This window comes from Marmota marmota, unplaced genomic scaffold (assembly GCF_001458135.2).
Source record: "Marmota marmota marmota unplaced genomic scaffold, marMar, whole genome shotgun sequence".
Taxonomy (NCBI): domain Eukaryota; kingdom Metazoa; phylum Chordata; class Mammalia; order Rodentia; family Sciuridae; genus Marmota; species Marmota marmota.
Window position 1 is genome coordinate 700480 of NW_026000112.1, and position 16719 is coordinate 717198.

At 44.0% G+C, this 16719-nt stretch overlaps 1 long non-coding RNA gene across 1 annotated transcript; it reads right to left on the reverse strand.

Annotated features, from left to right (window-relative positions):
* Window positions 1-271: 271 nt before the first annotated feature.
* On the reverse strand, window positions 272-15890 carry LOC107160537. Its single transcript, XR_001505869.2, has 4 exons — window positions 13145-15890; window positions 12927-13050; window positions 2810-7756; window positions 272-2709 (listed from the first exon to the last, which is right to left on the reverse strand). It is a non-coding gene; the product is annotated as an uncharacterized LOC107160537 (long non-coding RNA).
* Between the last annotated feature and the right edge of the window lie 829 nt (window positions 15891-16719).

The following is a 16719-nucleotide window of genomic DNA, read 5'->3' on the forward strand; positions in this document are numbered from 1 at the left end:
ACACAGAGCTTGACATGGCACCAGGCGCCTTCCCGGATGAGGACACTGTGACACACACACACACACACGCACACGCGCACACACACACACACACACACACAGAAAATCATTCCTGGCTATCCCTAAGAAAAATAACAAACAAACCCATGTCAGAGGGGATTGTGTAGAACACCTGACCAGTATTCCTCAGAACTGTCAGGATCCGGAGTTCAATAGTGGATCTAGTTTGATAGAAAGCTGGAGAGTCAGTCCCAGCTAAGAGCGTGTCCAGAGACAGTCTAACATGTGCATGTAGTTTCCTGAGCCCCGGGGCAGAAAAGGAACCTTGGGTAAAACCAAGGAAGTCTGAGTAGAGCATGGCCCCCAGCTCATGGTAACACACTCACTTTGGTTCTTAGTGAGGACAAGGTCCATAGGAACAGAAGCTGTGGGTAAGGGGAGACCGAGTCTGGGGTCCAGGAGGATTCTGAATCATCTGGGCAACTTTTCTGTGAATTCAAAACTACCGTAAAATAAATAAACACATTTTCAAGATTAATCATTTGTTAGTTCACTATTAAATATTTCTCCATCCAGGGGTCATGACCAAGGGCAGGAGCCAATGTTGTCCTCACACAGCTCCCTGAACACCATCTGTAGCCGTGGCTGATTTTCAGTTTCCTCCATGGAGATGACAGTTGGTTCCTTTAGGATAAGAGCATGGCCCAGGAAGATTTCCAGTGATACCACCAAGCAGCACTGTGAATCTGGGTCCAGGACCATTGGGGTCAGCTCTTCCAAGATGACCTGTGGAAGGTGCTGGGGGTTCTTGTGTGAGCCCTTGGTTAGCAATGAGGAGCTGTGGCCTGAAGCCTTCCCAAACGGAGGCTGCGTGCTATATTTAGCTCCCAAGGCCCTCAACAGCCACCCTCTGGCACTGCGTGACATTTTCTGGGGAAGGAAGTGCTATTTTCCTTCCATACCTAGTGGCTCAGGACCTGGAAAGTGGGGAGACACAAACAAAGGGAAGATGAAAGTTGGGGACAGCCCGGCTGGCTTCACTCAAGAGGAGAAAGTCGCAGGGTATAATTTTAAATTACCACAACAACAAATCCCAAACATGTCAGGCCCTAGGTAAATGAGCGTCCTTGGAGGGTGCAGGTAACCGCATTTAGATGGAGTGAGAAAGCCGTCTGAAATTTTCTGAAAATACAGACTGAAATGAAATTCATTTCTCAAGTCCTGCTCGTTTCCTTGATATATTTGCTTGTTTCCTCCCCAATAAAACAGGACCATTTTTAACACACTGTGAATTTTCTTTGGGAATCTATCAGCCTATAGTGAATATCTAAAGCGCTATAAATAGGAAAATAGGCGTAAGAACCAACTACATGTAATGCTGATCTATTGATCTGTAAACCTTATTATTTTTTGTTCTTGTCTTCATGTGTATTCTCATATTTATCAGCCAAGGGTCAATTTATTGCGGACAAAAGCATAAATCCCATGTTTGTGCTGTTAATATCCCCAAATAGGAGAGCCGCACTCTCTATTGTTGAAATAAATTGATAGGAGTCACGTTACCACCTTCACCTCTCTGTGTCCTTTTCCAAGACAAATATATTGAATCCATTAAATTCAGGAATTATCTGGGCTTAGGCCAGGGCTTCAAGTTCAAGGAGGAAAGAGAATGTAAATGGAACCATATCCTATTTCTTGCTTTCAGAGAATTTTTATTCTAGCTTGAAATAGAGACTACCTACAAATAATTATATTTGATTTAGCACCCTCTTTTGCTGAGTGCAAACACGTTTGCCAAAAACAATAAGTACTACACATCTATCCTGTGTCAGTGTAGAATAAGTCTTAATATTATAATAAAACATTAGTCAAGTTTTGTATTTTATGATTTCTCTGAATTTAATTCATTGTAGTCCTGAAATATCAGCAATAATATTAGAAATAAAAAAATAAAGATTACCAGATAAACCAGCAACTTATTAGGTAACAGAGCACATTCACGCTGGTCAGAGACTGGACCTAGGTGGACACTCATCAGGGTGTCCTGTGGAATGTGACAGAAGTCACGGAAATGTTTTCTCTTGCAGCCTCTGCTGCCTGACACTATTTGCTCCTGGTTTTGACCCTCAGGAATATCTGGGTAATTAACTGCCCTGTGGTTTTAAAATACAAATGCCTTTTCTCTGCCGGTTGTTTCTCCCCTGGATCTCCTTTGAGTTTTATGTGACACAGCGGCTGGAAGCAATTGTTTCAGGTGTGATTTCCAGTGAAGAGTAATTTATCTGGAGCAGGATGCTGACTTCACATCAGCAGGACAGCATTTTGGAGAGCTGCAATTTCAGAAATGCCAAAATACCCAGGAAGAAGTGAACACCGGCCTCCTGGACTGTGGGTGGGGAGCAGTGGTACAGAGAGCCTGAGAGCTGTGGCTTAATAGCTCAGCTCGATCCCTAAAGCCACACCCGGCAACACAAACCTCCCAGGATTTCTGAAAAGTACTATTTTTAAAATGGATGGATTCACAGTCCTAATTAATGTTGTTCGCAAAAATAAGAAATTTAACTTTATTTTTTAAGCATAGAAACTACAATGATATTAACCCTTTTACTGTCTTCATTTGCTAATGACAGTAGCTATGTCGATTCTCGGTTGGTTTAATTGATGGGTGATTGTTTCATGCAGGTCACGGAGACCTGGTTTTTCACATGCCTGATCATTCTTTTTTTTTTAATTTTACCTTTCACCCAAATTCTTTATTTATTTATTTTTTATTATTATTAGTTGTTCAAAACATTACAAAGCTCTTGACCTAATCATTCTTTATTGGATGTGAGACACTGTGAATCTTACCTTGTTAACTGGTAGACATTTGTGTATTCTGAAAGACACTCAGGCTTTGTTCTGGGATTCAATTAAGTTACTTAGAAGCAGTTGGATCCCATTTTTTTTTTTTGGTTTCTCATTGTGGTTTTATTTTTGGTACCAGGGATTGAACCCAGGGGCACTTAGCCACTGAGCCACATCCCCAGCACTTTTATATATATATTATTTACATACAGAGTCTCACTGAGTTGCTTAGAGCCTCGCTAACTTGCTGAGGTCAGCTTTGAACCCTTGATACTCCTACCTCATCCTCCAGAGCTGCTGGGATTACAGGTGTGCACCACCACATCTGGCTGCAGTTGGACCCTTTGAAATGATGCTTTTAAGATTGTCAGGCTGCACAGGAACAGCACTCAGATTAGAATTCATTATTTCCTGCTGACAAGGGGCGGCCTTTCTGAGGACCTTACCCGGTGCCCCACACCTCTCATGGTAGCCGATGCGGGTGACAGAAGCAGGCGCTATTCCCAGTCTGTGTGTGCACCCAGCTGTCTTGCTTCATGCTTTGTGGGGTTCTTCTCCAGGTCTGGGTAGTTTTCTCACAGTGTGAATTAATGGATACTCAGCTGAACACTGAGGGGACCCTCAGCCCGCTCTGGAGCTCTGTCTGCACAGCTCTCTCTGCTGGTCCTTGGGCCCCCACACTCCCTTTGCTCTGATCTTTTCCACTCTCAGCTCTGTCTCCCCAGTGCGGGCATCCACCAGGCCCCTGCTAGACTCTACAGTTGGAAATCTTCAGGCAGTGAGCCAGAGCTGGTGTAGGGCTCCCCTCATTTATCCTACCTTTCCATCCTTGGTTGATTTATTTTTGGAGTCTCACAAATGGTCATTTTATATATTTTTATCTGCTTTAGGTTGTTTTTGTCATTATTATTGTTTCAAGCAAGAGGCTAAAACTGACCCCTATAACTCCATTTTTTGCTAAAAGCAAGCCCTTCACTATAGATGTTTTTTGAGAATCCCTTCATGTGCGTTGCAGAGATTTCACCTTCAAAAAACTTCAAATGCAACACTCCCATGGAGGCCCCATTGAAAACATGCACCAATCTGATACTCAATCACTCAATCGCACATTGTAGATTCAACCACCCAGATGGAAGTGTGATCAGAAACTCATTACGGACTTCAGCAAACTAGTGAAATTATTAACAAGTACTGGCCTGTAGCAGTCTGTTTTTGATACAAGTATCAGACTGTATTCTTTTTAAAAAAAAATACTTTCAGTTATAGGTGGACACACTACCTTTATTTTATTTATTTTTTAACGTGGTGCTGAGGATGGAACCCAGTGCCTCCCACATGCAAGGCAAGTGCTCTGCTACTGAGCCCCAAACCCAGCCCCTCAGACAGTATTCTTGATGAGAACATCTTCATACAGAAGTGATGTCTGCCTCAAATCACAAGCAAAATATCCCTACACCAGAGCCCTTAATAGCAACAAATAACACTATCAATAGTGTGTATTAAAATAGGCCAGTCACCATTGCTATGAGCTTCCAAAGCCCTTAGAGAACCTTAAAAAGTGCTTATACAGCCGTTTTCCCACTCACATATGGCAAAACTGGGGTCTGAAGAGATTACCCAAGTTGTCTGTGGTCACTCAAATGTCTAGTAGCAGTGGTGGGATTTGAATGTAGATCTTTCTGACTGCAGAGTCCACAGGAGTAATCTCTCCTGCATTCCACCCCCTGCATAAAGTGAGCCTGTTAGTCCATAAAAATGCACTTCATTCAGATTCTCTCTTAGCACAAGTATTATTCTTTGCAAATGGTTGAAAGAGCTCCTACCTGTTTCTTAGTTGCACTTCAAATTGCCAATGGAAATCTGTGTTAAGGAGGCACAAACAAGCCACGGCACTACACCAAAATCAATATTTGCTATAGATTATGCAGCATAAACACCATGTAGCATATTAGGATAAAATGTGAGCTGCCATAATCCTCATACTATGGGGAAATTATTATGGCAAAGTAGACTCCATAAATGTTTACTAGGACAACACTCAGAGAGCGCCCAATATCCTATCTCAGTAGCGTATTAGTCGAGGTTCTCCAGAGAAACAGAACTAAGAGGAGATGGATAGAGAGATAGATAGATAGGGGATTTATGATGGGGACTGGCTCACATGGTGGCTGAGGAGTCCCACGGGATGCCATCTACAAGCTGCATAATCAGGAAGGCCTGTGGTGTAATTCAGTCTGAATCCAAAAATCTGAGAACAGCAGGTAGAGCTGGGCAGGTTCTGGGGGCACATGGAAGGGTCACCCATGTTAGTCCTGGAGGTCAAAGATCCAAGAACTAGGAGCTCCAATGTCCAAGGGCAGGATAATATGCACATCCCAGCTCAAGAAGGCAGGTGGTCAGAGAGAGACAGAAAGAGGGAGAGAATTTACCCTTCTTTCTCTTTTTTGCTGTGTTGCGGAATTTAATAAAGTAAAAACACTTTTACGTGATCTACAGTCAAATGCTGGCCTCTTCAGAAGCCCACCAGGAGGAGTGTTCCACCAGCCATTGGAGTATCGCTGAACCTGAGCACACACAATCAGCTACAGCAACCAGAGTCTCTACATTCTCTCAGCTTACACCTGTCAACTCACCAAAGTGTGTGGCCCTTTTCCATCATATTAGAAATGCCAAGGGGAATAAGCAGGAGATGAAAGAGGAAGGAAAAGAAAATGGACTTTAGATCCTTAGAAACTTTAATTCGCATACACTAGTAAGCGGGAATAGATAATCCCTATCTCTTGTATTCAAATTTCACACACTAAAGAAAAAAAAAACACAAATGTATCTTTCAAGAAAGAACTTGTTATTCACTCTTGTTATTCTCAAGATAGTATCTGGGCTCACTCCAGGCCTGGGAAGCCACTCACCTCTTTACAGACTTCTAAGGAGATGCCCCTCCACCATCCCTGCACAGGACCTACTAAGTGCGCTTGGGCTGGCCTGCCCTCCCCAATGCTCGAATGCCACCCTGACCCAGACACACCCTTCAGTACCTTTCTAAGACCATGGTGGCTGCTGTAGAGTAGTGTGGCTGTGAAAGATTGGGCTGGAGTCATGAGAAATTGATGGGCATGCATAAAAAAGTTCCATGTGGAATTCATCCATATGGAGGAATTGAGAAAACGGTTGAAGTAATGGGTCTGTTTCTTCAACAAACCAACAAATATTAGATCCACAAATATTTACTGGGCACATACTGAATCCTGGTGCTATTGTGGGAACTGTGGACTCAGTGGTGACTGGAAGCGGCAGGTGCTCGCTCTCAGGGTCTCACAACCAGCAGCTACTCCTGGAAGACAGGGAGCCTCTCAGGGACCAGGACGGGTCACAGGGAAGAGAGCACAGGTGAAATGACCGTAGTGAGCTCATACAAAGTCCTCTGCCTCCTGTGCTCTGTACTCCTTTCCCCAGCTCAATAACACACAAACACACATGCACACTAACACACTCTAGCCACCACACGCAGCTCACACATGCTTCAAAGGATTTAAAGATCATCCAGGATCCACTGAGGTTTCCGGTAGCTTTGTTTATGAGAAAGGTCCTCATAAGTCAGTGCGAACCTCCCTTCCTGGATTGATCCCCATTCTCTAAAATTTCTTACTCTTCTTAATATTCAACGGGCTTGTCCTCCATCCTCAAAATGTAAAACTGCAGGCAGTTGTTTTGTACCGTCTCTGCTGCCTGGAAGGTTCTGGTAGGTTGACAGTGGGGGAGAGAAGATGCAAACTGAAGACTTAATCGATCATCCACAAACACTGGTTGAGAGGCCACAATGTGCCAGGGGATCCATGGTCCTGGGGGACACAGGGGCTCATCTGCAGGTTTCCTAGGAGATTAGAATACACTAGAAGAATTCCACAGTGACAGCCTGCTCCCATGGGAGCATATTCTGACATGTCCCTAACACAGAAGGTAAGTGCAAACAGGTGAAAATAAAAGTGGATTATTTCGATTTCTACTGTATTAGAGACAGATGTTGCCGCAAAAATGACATTGAAGTCTAGGGTTTACTTAGCAATGGTACTACCTGGTAAGTATCTAGGAGTACTCCCAGAGTACTTCTGGAGTATCTGAGAGTACCACTAGTGCTCTCTCATAGGTCCCCAGTCCTGTGCTGAACATTGCATGTATTATTTCCTTTCATCCTCCCTGAGCTGGCGCAGTGGCTACTGAAACCATCCCCTTTCCACAGGCAAGGACAGGAGCAGGTTCAGAGGTGAAGGGCCCTGAGGCCAGTCCCCGCCCCTGCCCCAGGCACAGGCATCCCCCCACATCCCAGGACACTGGGAACAAGGCCTTGGGTTCCTCAATATTCTTGATTAACAATGGAAAATACACATAATGGACTATTTTTACTGGAAGCCAAGAGGGAGAGAAGGTCCCTTTGTGTGCACCTTCACCCTCTTTAGATTTATTCCTATTACACTTGAGAAAAGCCAGCCAGATTCATGGTAGGTTGTGACCCAGGAAGCCCTAGCCCCACTCTTCTCAAGGGATTTTTCTCTGACTCAACAAAAGAACCTTCCAGATACCTCTATTGCTGACTCTCTGACCAGGCCAAGGGCTTGGCATTTCTGGGAACAAATAGCCATTCACCATTCTGCTCCTATCCACACAGCAAAACAGGTCAGGAGGCCAGAGGAGGGAGAATCAGCCGCAGCTGTAGGGATACATTTTCTCTCTGGGTATTTCTGGGGCTTGAATTTCACAAGGGAAAAAAGGTGATTCAGTCTTAATCAGCAGCAGGAGGTGTGGGGCCAGAGGGAGTGCCTGCCCTGCTCCCTGACTCCCACGGATGGCATGGTCTTTTGCAGAGAAATCCCAAAGCGGCTGAAATGTTCATGCATCTTTCATCCAAATTGCTCTGCAGAGAGAGGACAGACCAGTTAAACTTTGGGAAGAAAATTTCAAAGTGCAATTAGATGCTTGGCACTCCCACCCCCTGCCTTCTGATGCCAGAGATGGGAAATGGGGGTTTCCTGTTCATTCATTGTGCACTGGCCCTGCTGTGCCAGCCAGAAGCTCCAGCCTGAAGCACCTGGCCCAGGGGGTTTCGCTGAGGTTCCAGAATAAGGAAAAGTGACTCAGGAAAAAAAACAGGAAGGAAACCCAAAATTCACAGGTGATGCCAGACGGACCCTTTCCTCTGCAGACAGCAGACAAGGGTCCCAGGAAACGTGCTCACAGTGGAGCTGGCTGTTTAACGCCATATCCAGTAACAAGCAGCTTCTCAAGAGTTCCAGAAACAAACATTAACAGTACAATCTACCCACCACTCCAATGAGCTTTAGCCTAACAAACAAGAAATAAATGACTTCATTTCAAACGATGTTTGGCCAGGCTTTTCCGGCCAAACCACAACAAACCTACTCTCTGTACCTGTCCCTGTCAGAAGGAACAATTACTCCAGATGGACTGAATTCCAGGATGAAAATGAAGAGATTCCTAAGGAAGGAATGTGGCCAGCTGACGACTTTTCCTTCATCTACTAACTAAAAGTGATTTTCAAATCATCTCTTATTTTTACTTAATTTTACCTACCGAGGAATGCCAATCTGACCTGCACTGTGTTTAATTTAAATACTAGTGAAGTTAGCATCACTGTTGTCCACCACAACAGTAAAACGTGGATATAAAATAGTAGGAAGCAAATCAAGATTATTTTTTTCAAGTAGATGAGGTGGGGAAAGATTCCTGCTGCATAAACCCACAGAATCACCCTTGTTTCAATCCATAGAGCTCTTTCATTGCCACGGCCAATTCTTCCCTCACTAATAACATAACTTTTTATGTTTTTGCTCAAGATAAAAGCAATATATATTTATAGTAGAGGAGGCAGAAATGGAAAAATCATTTTCAGTCATCCTACCACCCACTCTGGGCAACCATTTTTTTCTTATTTATTTATCTATTTATGTATTTGTTCTAATTCATTATATATGACAGAATGCATTTTGATTCATAGTACACAAATGGAGCACAATTTTTTATTTCTCTGATTGTACACAAAGTAGAGTCACACCATTTGTGTGTCACACCATTCACGAACCTAGGGTAAGGATGTCCATCTCATTCCACCATCTTCCCTACCCCCATGCCCTCCCTCCCCTTTGCTCTACCCACAGTTCCTCCATTCCTCCCATGCCTCCCCCCATCATTTATCAGAGAAAACATTGGGCTTTTAGTTTTGGGGGATTGGCTAACTTCACTTAGCATGATATTCTCTAGCTCCATCCATTTGCCTGCAAATGCCATGATTTCATTCTCTTTTAATGCTGAGTAACATTCCATTGTGTATATATACCACAGTTTCTTTATCCATTTATCTATTGGAGGATATCTAGGTTGGTTCCACACTTTAGCTATTATGAATTGTACTGTTATAAACATTGATGTGGCTGTGTCCCTGTTTTAACGTCCTTTGGGTATAAAACTGAGGAATAGGATAACTGGGTCAAATGGTGGTTCCATTCCAAGTTTTCCAAGGAATCTCCATACTGCTTTCCAGAGGGGCTGCACCAATTTGCAGTCCCAACAGCAATGTAAGAGTGTGCCTTTTCCCCCACATCCTCACCAACACTTATTGTTGCTTGTATTCTTAATAGCTGCCATTCTGACTGCAGTGAGATGAAATCTTAGAGTAGTTTTGATTTGCATTTCTCTAATTGCTAGAGATGGTGAAAATGTTTTCGTATATTTGTTGATTGATTGTATTTCGTCTTTTGAGAAGATTGTATTTCATCTTCAGCTTCTTGGACCATTTATTGATTGGGTTATTTGTTTTTTTTTTTGGTGTAAGCTTTTTGAGCTCTTTATATATCCTGGAGATTAGTGCTCTGATATGCATGTGGTAAAAACGTGGGCAACCATTTTTAAGGAAGACTTATTGATGGATTATTAGTGCATTTAGGTCTACATGATAATGAGTTCATTTTGATGTATTTATAAAGGCATGTAACATAATTCGTTCTATTTCAATCCCCAGGACTTTTCCTTCCCTCCCCTCCTCCTTCCCCAGACCTCCTTCCTCTACCTATTGGTCTTCCTTCTATTTCTTCATTGTTTCTAATCATGAACTATAGCTATACATAGAGGTAGAATTTATAATGATATATCCACACATGCACGTAGCATAACCTGGACAATTTCATTCTGCAGTTTCTCTCCTTTCCCACTCCTCCTTTCTTCCAATTCCCTCCATACACTCCGTTATTCTCCCTTCTATTTATATGAGATCCTTTTAATATTAATTCCTTTTCTCTCTTTAGCTTCCACATATGAGATAAACCATTCAACCCTTGATTTTCTGGGTCTGGCTTATTTCACTTAAGATAATGTTCTCCAGTTCCATCCATTTACCAGCAAATGACACAATTTCATTCTTCTTTATGGCTGAGTAAAACTCTGTTGTGTGTATCTACCACATTTTCTTTATCCATTCATCTGTTGACAGACATCTGGGCTAGTTCCATCACTTGGCTATTATGCTGCTATAAACATTGATGTAGCTGTATCACTATAGTATACTGGTTTTAGTTCTTTTAGATTAATACTGAGGAGTGGGATAGCTGGGTCCTATGGTGGTTCCATTCCTAGTCTATTGAGGAATCTCCGTACTGCTTTCCAGAGAGGTTGCTAATTTGCAGTCCCAGCCACAATGAATGAGTGCACCTTTATTCCCACAACCTCTCCAGTACTTACCACTATTTGTATTCTCCATGCCTGACAATCTAAGCGGAGTGAGATGAAATCTCAGTGCAATTTTGATTTGCATGTCCCTGATTGCAAAGGATGTTGAATATTTTTTTCGTGTATCTGTAGGCCATTTGCATTTCTTCTTTTGAGAAATGTCTGTTTGGCTCATTTGCCTACTTATTCATTGGGTTCCTTGGTTGTGTGCTCTGGTGTTAAGTTTGAGTTCTTTATATATCTGGATATTAATCCCCTGTCAGAGGAGCAGGTGGCAGAGATCTCCCATTCTGTAGGCTCTCTCTGACGCTCTTGTTTGCTTTGATGTGCAGAAGCTTTTTCATTTGATGTTGTCCTGCTTATTTGTTCTTGGTTTTGTCTCTTGAGTTTTAGGAGTCTTATTAAGGAAGCCGGTACCTGCCTCAAGATGTTGAAGTGTTGAGTTTCTAGAAGTTGTGAAGTTTCTGGTCTAATTTCCTGGTCTCTGATGCACCCTGCATTGACTTCTGGGCAGGGTGAGAGATAGGGACCTAGTCTCATTCTTCTACATATGGATACCCAGTTTTCCCAGCACTGTTTGTTAAAAGGCTGTCTTTTCTCCAGTGAATGTTTTTGGCATCTTTGTCAAGGATAATAAGACTCCATATGGGTTTGCCTCTGTGTCTCTGCTGCTCCATGTGTTTTCATGTCTGTTTTGATGCCCGGTATGCAGGTCTTGTTCCTGTAGCTTTGTAGTATAACTTGAGATCAGGTATTATGATGCTACCAACATGGAAATTATTGCTCAAGACTGCACATTTCAATGTATGTTGTTCTAGCTTCTCTCTCTCTCTCTCTCTCACTCCCTCCCCCTCTCATTGAACACAAATATTGATGAAGATGCTAAAAACCTGGATCACTCAAACATGACAATGTCAAAGGGTACAGCCACTCTGGAAAAAAAGTTCTTTTAAAACTAAAAATAAACTTACCATACAACATAGCCACTGCATTCTTGGGCATTAATTCCAAATAAATGGAAGCTGATTTATCTGCAAAAACTTGTCTGATAATGTTCTTAGCAGCTTTAGTCCTAATGGCTCTAAACTGAAAACTACCCAGACAAACTTTATTGGGTGAAGAGTTAAACTGTGTTGTAGCCACAGGGCAGAATACTAGTCAGTCATAAAAAGAAATGAAGTCTTGACACATTCAACAGTTGTTTAACTATCAAAGAAATTATCCTGAGTGGAAAAGGCAATCTCCAGAGGTTCCAGACTGCATGTGATACAGCATTTGTGAGATAACATTGCAAAGATGTGGACAGGTGATAAAGATGGCAACCATGGCTGGAAAAGGTCATGAATGGAGGGAGGAAAAGGAAGGGTGAGGAGTTTTGTGTCTAGGTACAGTTGCCTGCCTTGACTGTGCTGCTGGCTACTCCAAAGCACATACATGATAAAGTGCAGACACCTGCAAATACACAGAGACACACACGAGCACACGGGACCTGGCAGAACATGAATATAAGATGCACGATGTCATCTTCCTGATTTTGATGCTCTCTTGAGTTATGCAAGGTCTAGTTATCAGGACAAGTGGACTGAAGAGTTACGGACCCCTTCCTTCCTTCTTTGCAATCTGTAATGAATTTAAAATGTTTTAAAAAGGAAGTCTCCTTCCTCTGCTAAGACACAGCACATGCCTTTAAGAATCCCTTTTCCTAAAACCATCATGCCGCTCAAGAACCTTAAGGTCAAGGTAAGAACGTGGTGTTTGAAGGGCCATCTCTATTTCACTCAGAAACATGAACATGGCTGTAGATTCTTAAGGCGCACGTGCAGAGTGCTTGCTTTGCAACTTGGCTTAATATTCACTCTGCAACTGTCATTTTCCCAAGTCACTACATGCATTTTTGTGTTATTCCTTAAAGTTCGTTTTCCCTCATGCTGGTAGGCTTATTTCTCTCCTACCCTATCACTGGACATTCAGCTCTCTCATCCGCGTTCCTGTCCATACTACTGTGATAAGCCTCCTTATAGGATACAAAGATTGATGACTTTTCTAATTATTGTTCAGGATAATTTCCTAGAAGCAGAATTTCTGGCTCAAATTTTTGCCTGATGCATATGATTTCTGGGATATTTACCATTTCCCTCTCCGGAGGCTGCAGGGCTTCCTCTCCAGGAGCATTTAGTGGTCAGCTCCTCCTCTTGGCCCAGAACTGCCCCAACAGAAGTTTCCCTCCCCAGGGGCCTCCTGCTTGCAGCCGAACAGCAACTGAAAATCCACACGCCAGAATCCCCGAATCTGGATGACCTGCGAGGAGGAGGCCCCCGTGGGCACTGGACAGAAGTGGGCCTCACCCCAGCTGCATCCTGGGGACCTGGTGCTCCTGCTGGGTGATGAAAGCCCTGGGACACCCTGAGCCAGAACACAGCAGCAAATTCTTCATCTCCCAGCCAGCAGGGTCTTCCTTCCTGAAGTTCACTGTAATACAATGTTGGCGAGTAGTTACAAGATGATCATCTATCCTCACAGCAAAATCCATTTTTTAAGGAAGAACATGAGAAATTAAACCTACTATTTTCGACATCACTGAATTCTCAAGAAAGAAAACAGAAAAATAACTAGTAAACAAACTTGAAGGCTACCGTGGGCTCAGGACCAGGCAGAGACAAACACGACAGAACCTGGATTTGATTGTGTGCTCCAGCAGCGGTCACGGACATGAAAGAAGGGGTCATGACTCCTGCAGATTGGGTTTCTGATTCATCTGTGTGTCCTCACCTGAAACCCTGGTTGCAAACAAATGATTAACTGCACAAACAAAAATAAAATCAATAAAGTTTAGCATGTTGGGGGAGCAGGGCTTTAATCTACAGCCAAGGTCACAGCACTAATCCCTGCCTTCCTGAGCGAGGCTTGCTGGACTCGTCCACACCCTGCCTTCCCCTCCTATGGCTCAGAGTGGGCTCAGGATTGCAGGTCACACTCAAGGTCCCTCTCCTTCTAAAGTACTTTGAGAGCAAAGGCGCTTACCCTTGATCAGACCAAACTTTTGCTGTCTTCATTTAGTTTTAGAAACAGAACAAAAAAAAAATGAAAATGACAACCAAGACACTTAGTCTATCAGGGTGCATTCCTAAGAAGCCTCTGCTTTGAGGATGATTTATAAAGGTACTTTTCCCAAAAGATGATTCTGCAGAATTATCCCGGACTGAGCTGGTGCATCTCGCCTGCCAGGCCATTGTTGCCTGGAGCTTGCTGCGCTCCATTCGGGGTTTCCTGGCTTCAGCTGCCTTATGGCCTCTGCTGCCTGGGATTTGTTCTCCTGATAGCTGCTCCTGCAGATTTATTTCCTATTTTGCATTTTTGATTGCCTTGATCAACATGCTATGTTTCAATGCCTGGCTTACTCTACATGTACAGCATTCTAATGTATGATTTAAAGGGGATGTTTATTTTTCTGGGCTGGTTTCTGTCTGAATTAATCGAGTAGTAATCTGGCAGGGCAGGGGAGAAAAGGTGCTTTGCTCTGTGGGGTGAGGGAAGTCTGTGACGGCTGACTAGAGGCACCTTCTGCCACTCACTCATTAGATTGAGGGATGTGGTTCCATCCATACACACCAAGTTGTTTGGAGTGCAAGAGAACTGCCTTTGCGGAAATTCCTCACCTGCTGACATCTGCTGCATAATCCAAGCTTGAGGGCCCTTTCCTCTTCCCCTTCGATGCCTAATGCTCACCTTCCCAGGGATCCAGTTACGCCTCTCCTGCTCCAGACCATAGGCATGTCATCTCTAGCTGCCCTATCCATTCTGCACAGGGTGAATCCTGAAACCTTACACAGTCTCCATGTGCATGTCATAAGAGGTCAGTCATGCGTGCTCTCTCCATCAGTGGGAAACCACATGGAATCTTCCAGAACTACATGGAGAGGGCAGCACCCCCAGAGCTGGGTGGATGCAGTCTCTGCTCTCAGCATCAGCTACACACAGAAAGAACAGGTCTTTTTTGTTAATTGGTTAGTAAGACCTAAAGTTATGACTGCTTGACACATTTTCAGCCAAAATGCATTCATTTTGTCCTTTGTTTGTTCATTCAATTCATAGGTATGATGCCTATGTGGGTTCAAACTCTGTCCTTGGCCATCAGTTTGCAGAAGTTAATGAGAAAGGCTGAAACCAGCCCTCAGGGAACATAGAATAAAGAGGAATGTATGAGTATCTAGTAGGTGCTATAACAAATTAACAGAAGTGCAATGGCTTACAACACGGATTTATTATTTCATAGCTCTGAGAGTCAGCATTGAAACGGGTCAGGGTGTGGACAGGCTGGTTCCCTCTGGAGTGAGAATTACCTCCCTTGCTTTGTGCAGGTTTTGGAGGTAGCTTAGTTCCTTGGTCAAATCAGTCAACCTCCGATTCTGTTACTGCAGTGTCCTCTCACCTGACCTCTCTTGGCAGGAATCCCTCTGTGGTTATGCTCTTCCTACCTGGACTCTCTGGGGCCATCTCTCCCATCTCACAGTCCTTCACTTGCTCTTACCTGCAAGCTCCCACATTGTCACAGGTTCTGGGGGACAGAAGGTGGACATCTGGGCAGCTACACAGTGGAAGTTCACAATTCCACCTGCCACAGGAAAGAGCACAGCGTCTGCTGATCTATGGCCATGGGAAGTGCAGGGAAGGAGGGGATCCGGGGGCCCTGAATCCACAAGGAAGCTTATGCCAATCCACCCCTTACAACATGGGTTTTGGTTTGAGCTGATGCTCTAAGCTCATTTATTTCTAGCCTTCAGTTTAATCTGACTTTTCATATGAATGTGATCTATCCATCACGACTTCTGTTGAATTTATGATGCATTTTTATCCTGGATATAAATATGTAAAAGTGTTTATAAACTTCATTAGGGAATTTTTAATGAGGAGCTAATGGCTGCGATGTGGTTCTTTCTGGCTAGGGACACGATGAACCCCCACCTGCGATTGATGATGTTAATAACATCCTGACACAGTAAGTCAAAGGGAAACTCCTGCAAACAGCAAATAGAGAGCTGGAAGAGAAAACTGCTCTTTTGGTTTGCATGTGGAAGAGGCCAAGGGTAAGGCTGTTTTCTCTCAAGGCAAGGGAAGGTCGTGGGGAAGTGGGGAGCTTCCCCATGGCACAGTGGGTAGAAGCCCTCCTCTAAAGCTGCACATTTGGGGCCCCAAAGCTGACTCCTTCCATTCTACCCAGCTCTACGTTGATGTACCTGCATGGGCTTCCACCAGAAGCTGACGTATCATGAAGGAATAGCACAATGTCAGGGGGACAGCCACATCCAAGGCACAGGCAACCATCCCAGAGGAGGCAGCAAGGTTGGGAGAGTTAGGGATGCAGGCCTTGGTCTCCCAGTTTTAACCTGCCCCTTACATGCTGTAAGAACCTGGGCAAGTTACTTAACCTCTCTGTGCTTATTTACTCACAGCTACTGAGAGAACAAGGGGAATAACTATGTCTACCTCATGCACTATTCTGTCCCTGGAACAGAGTGGGTGCTGCATAAAGGTAAGCTATCAGTATAACAGGAGCACTAGTCAAGGTCTAAAAAAAGGATTAAAACAGACAAGGCAGATAACGTTCCTGGAGATTCAATCTTGGAGACTCCCGCAAAGGATCCTGAGGCAATTTGGGAGAGAGGCATCCTCTGGAAGTCACTTGGGCAGGTAGGACAGTGGCTGTAGCTCCTGCAATTCCAAATCCATTCTCTGTGGCTCCCAATCTGACCCTCCCTTCCAGGGCCTGAGCCTCTGCTGCAGAGAACCCTGAACCACAGAAACCCACGAGAGGCGGCAGCAGAGCCCCTGCAGCCCTGAGAGCCCAGGTGGACCCGGGGAGTGGAAACCAGGTGCCCATCTTCCCCACGTGCAGCGAACAGAAGAGCACAGTTAGGAATCGGAGACTGTGCACACTCGTTCCTGGGAATACAGCAAGCTGGATTACCTTAGGCCCTTCCCGAAAAAGCACACTTTTTCTAATTAAAACGTTTCAACCAAAAGAAAAGTATGTGCATGTGCACACACAGACATGTGGAGCGCACACACATATGAATACCTGACTTTTCTGACGTTAGGTAGATCACAATTTGCAGGACCCTGGAGATCCACTGAGAGAGA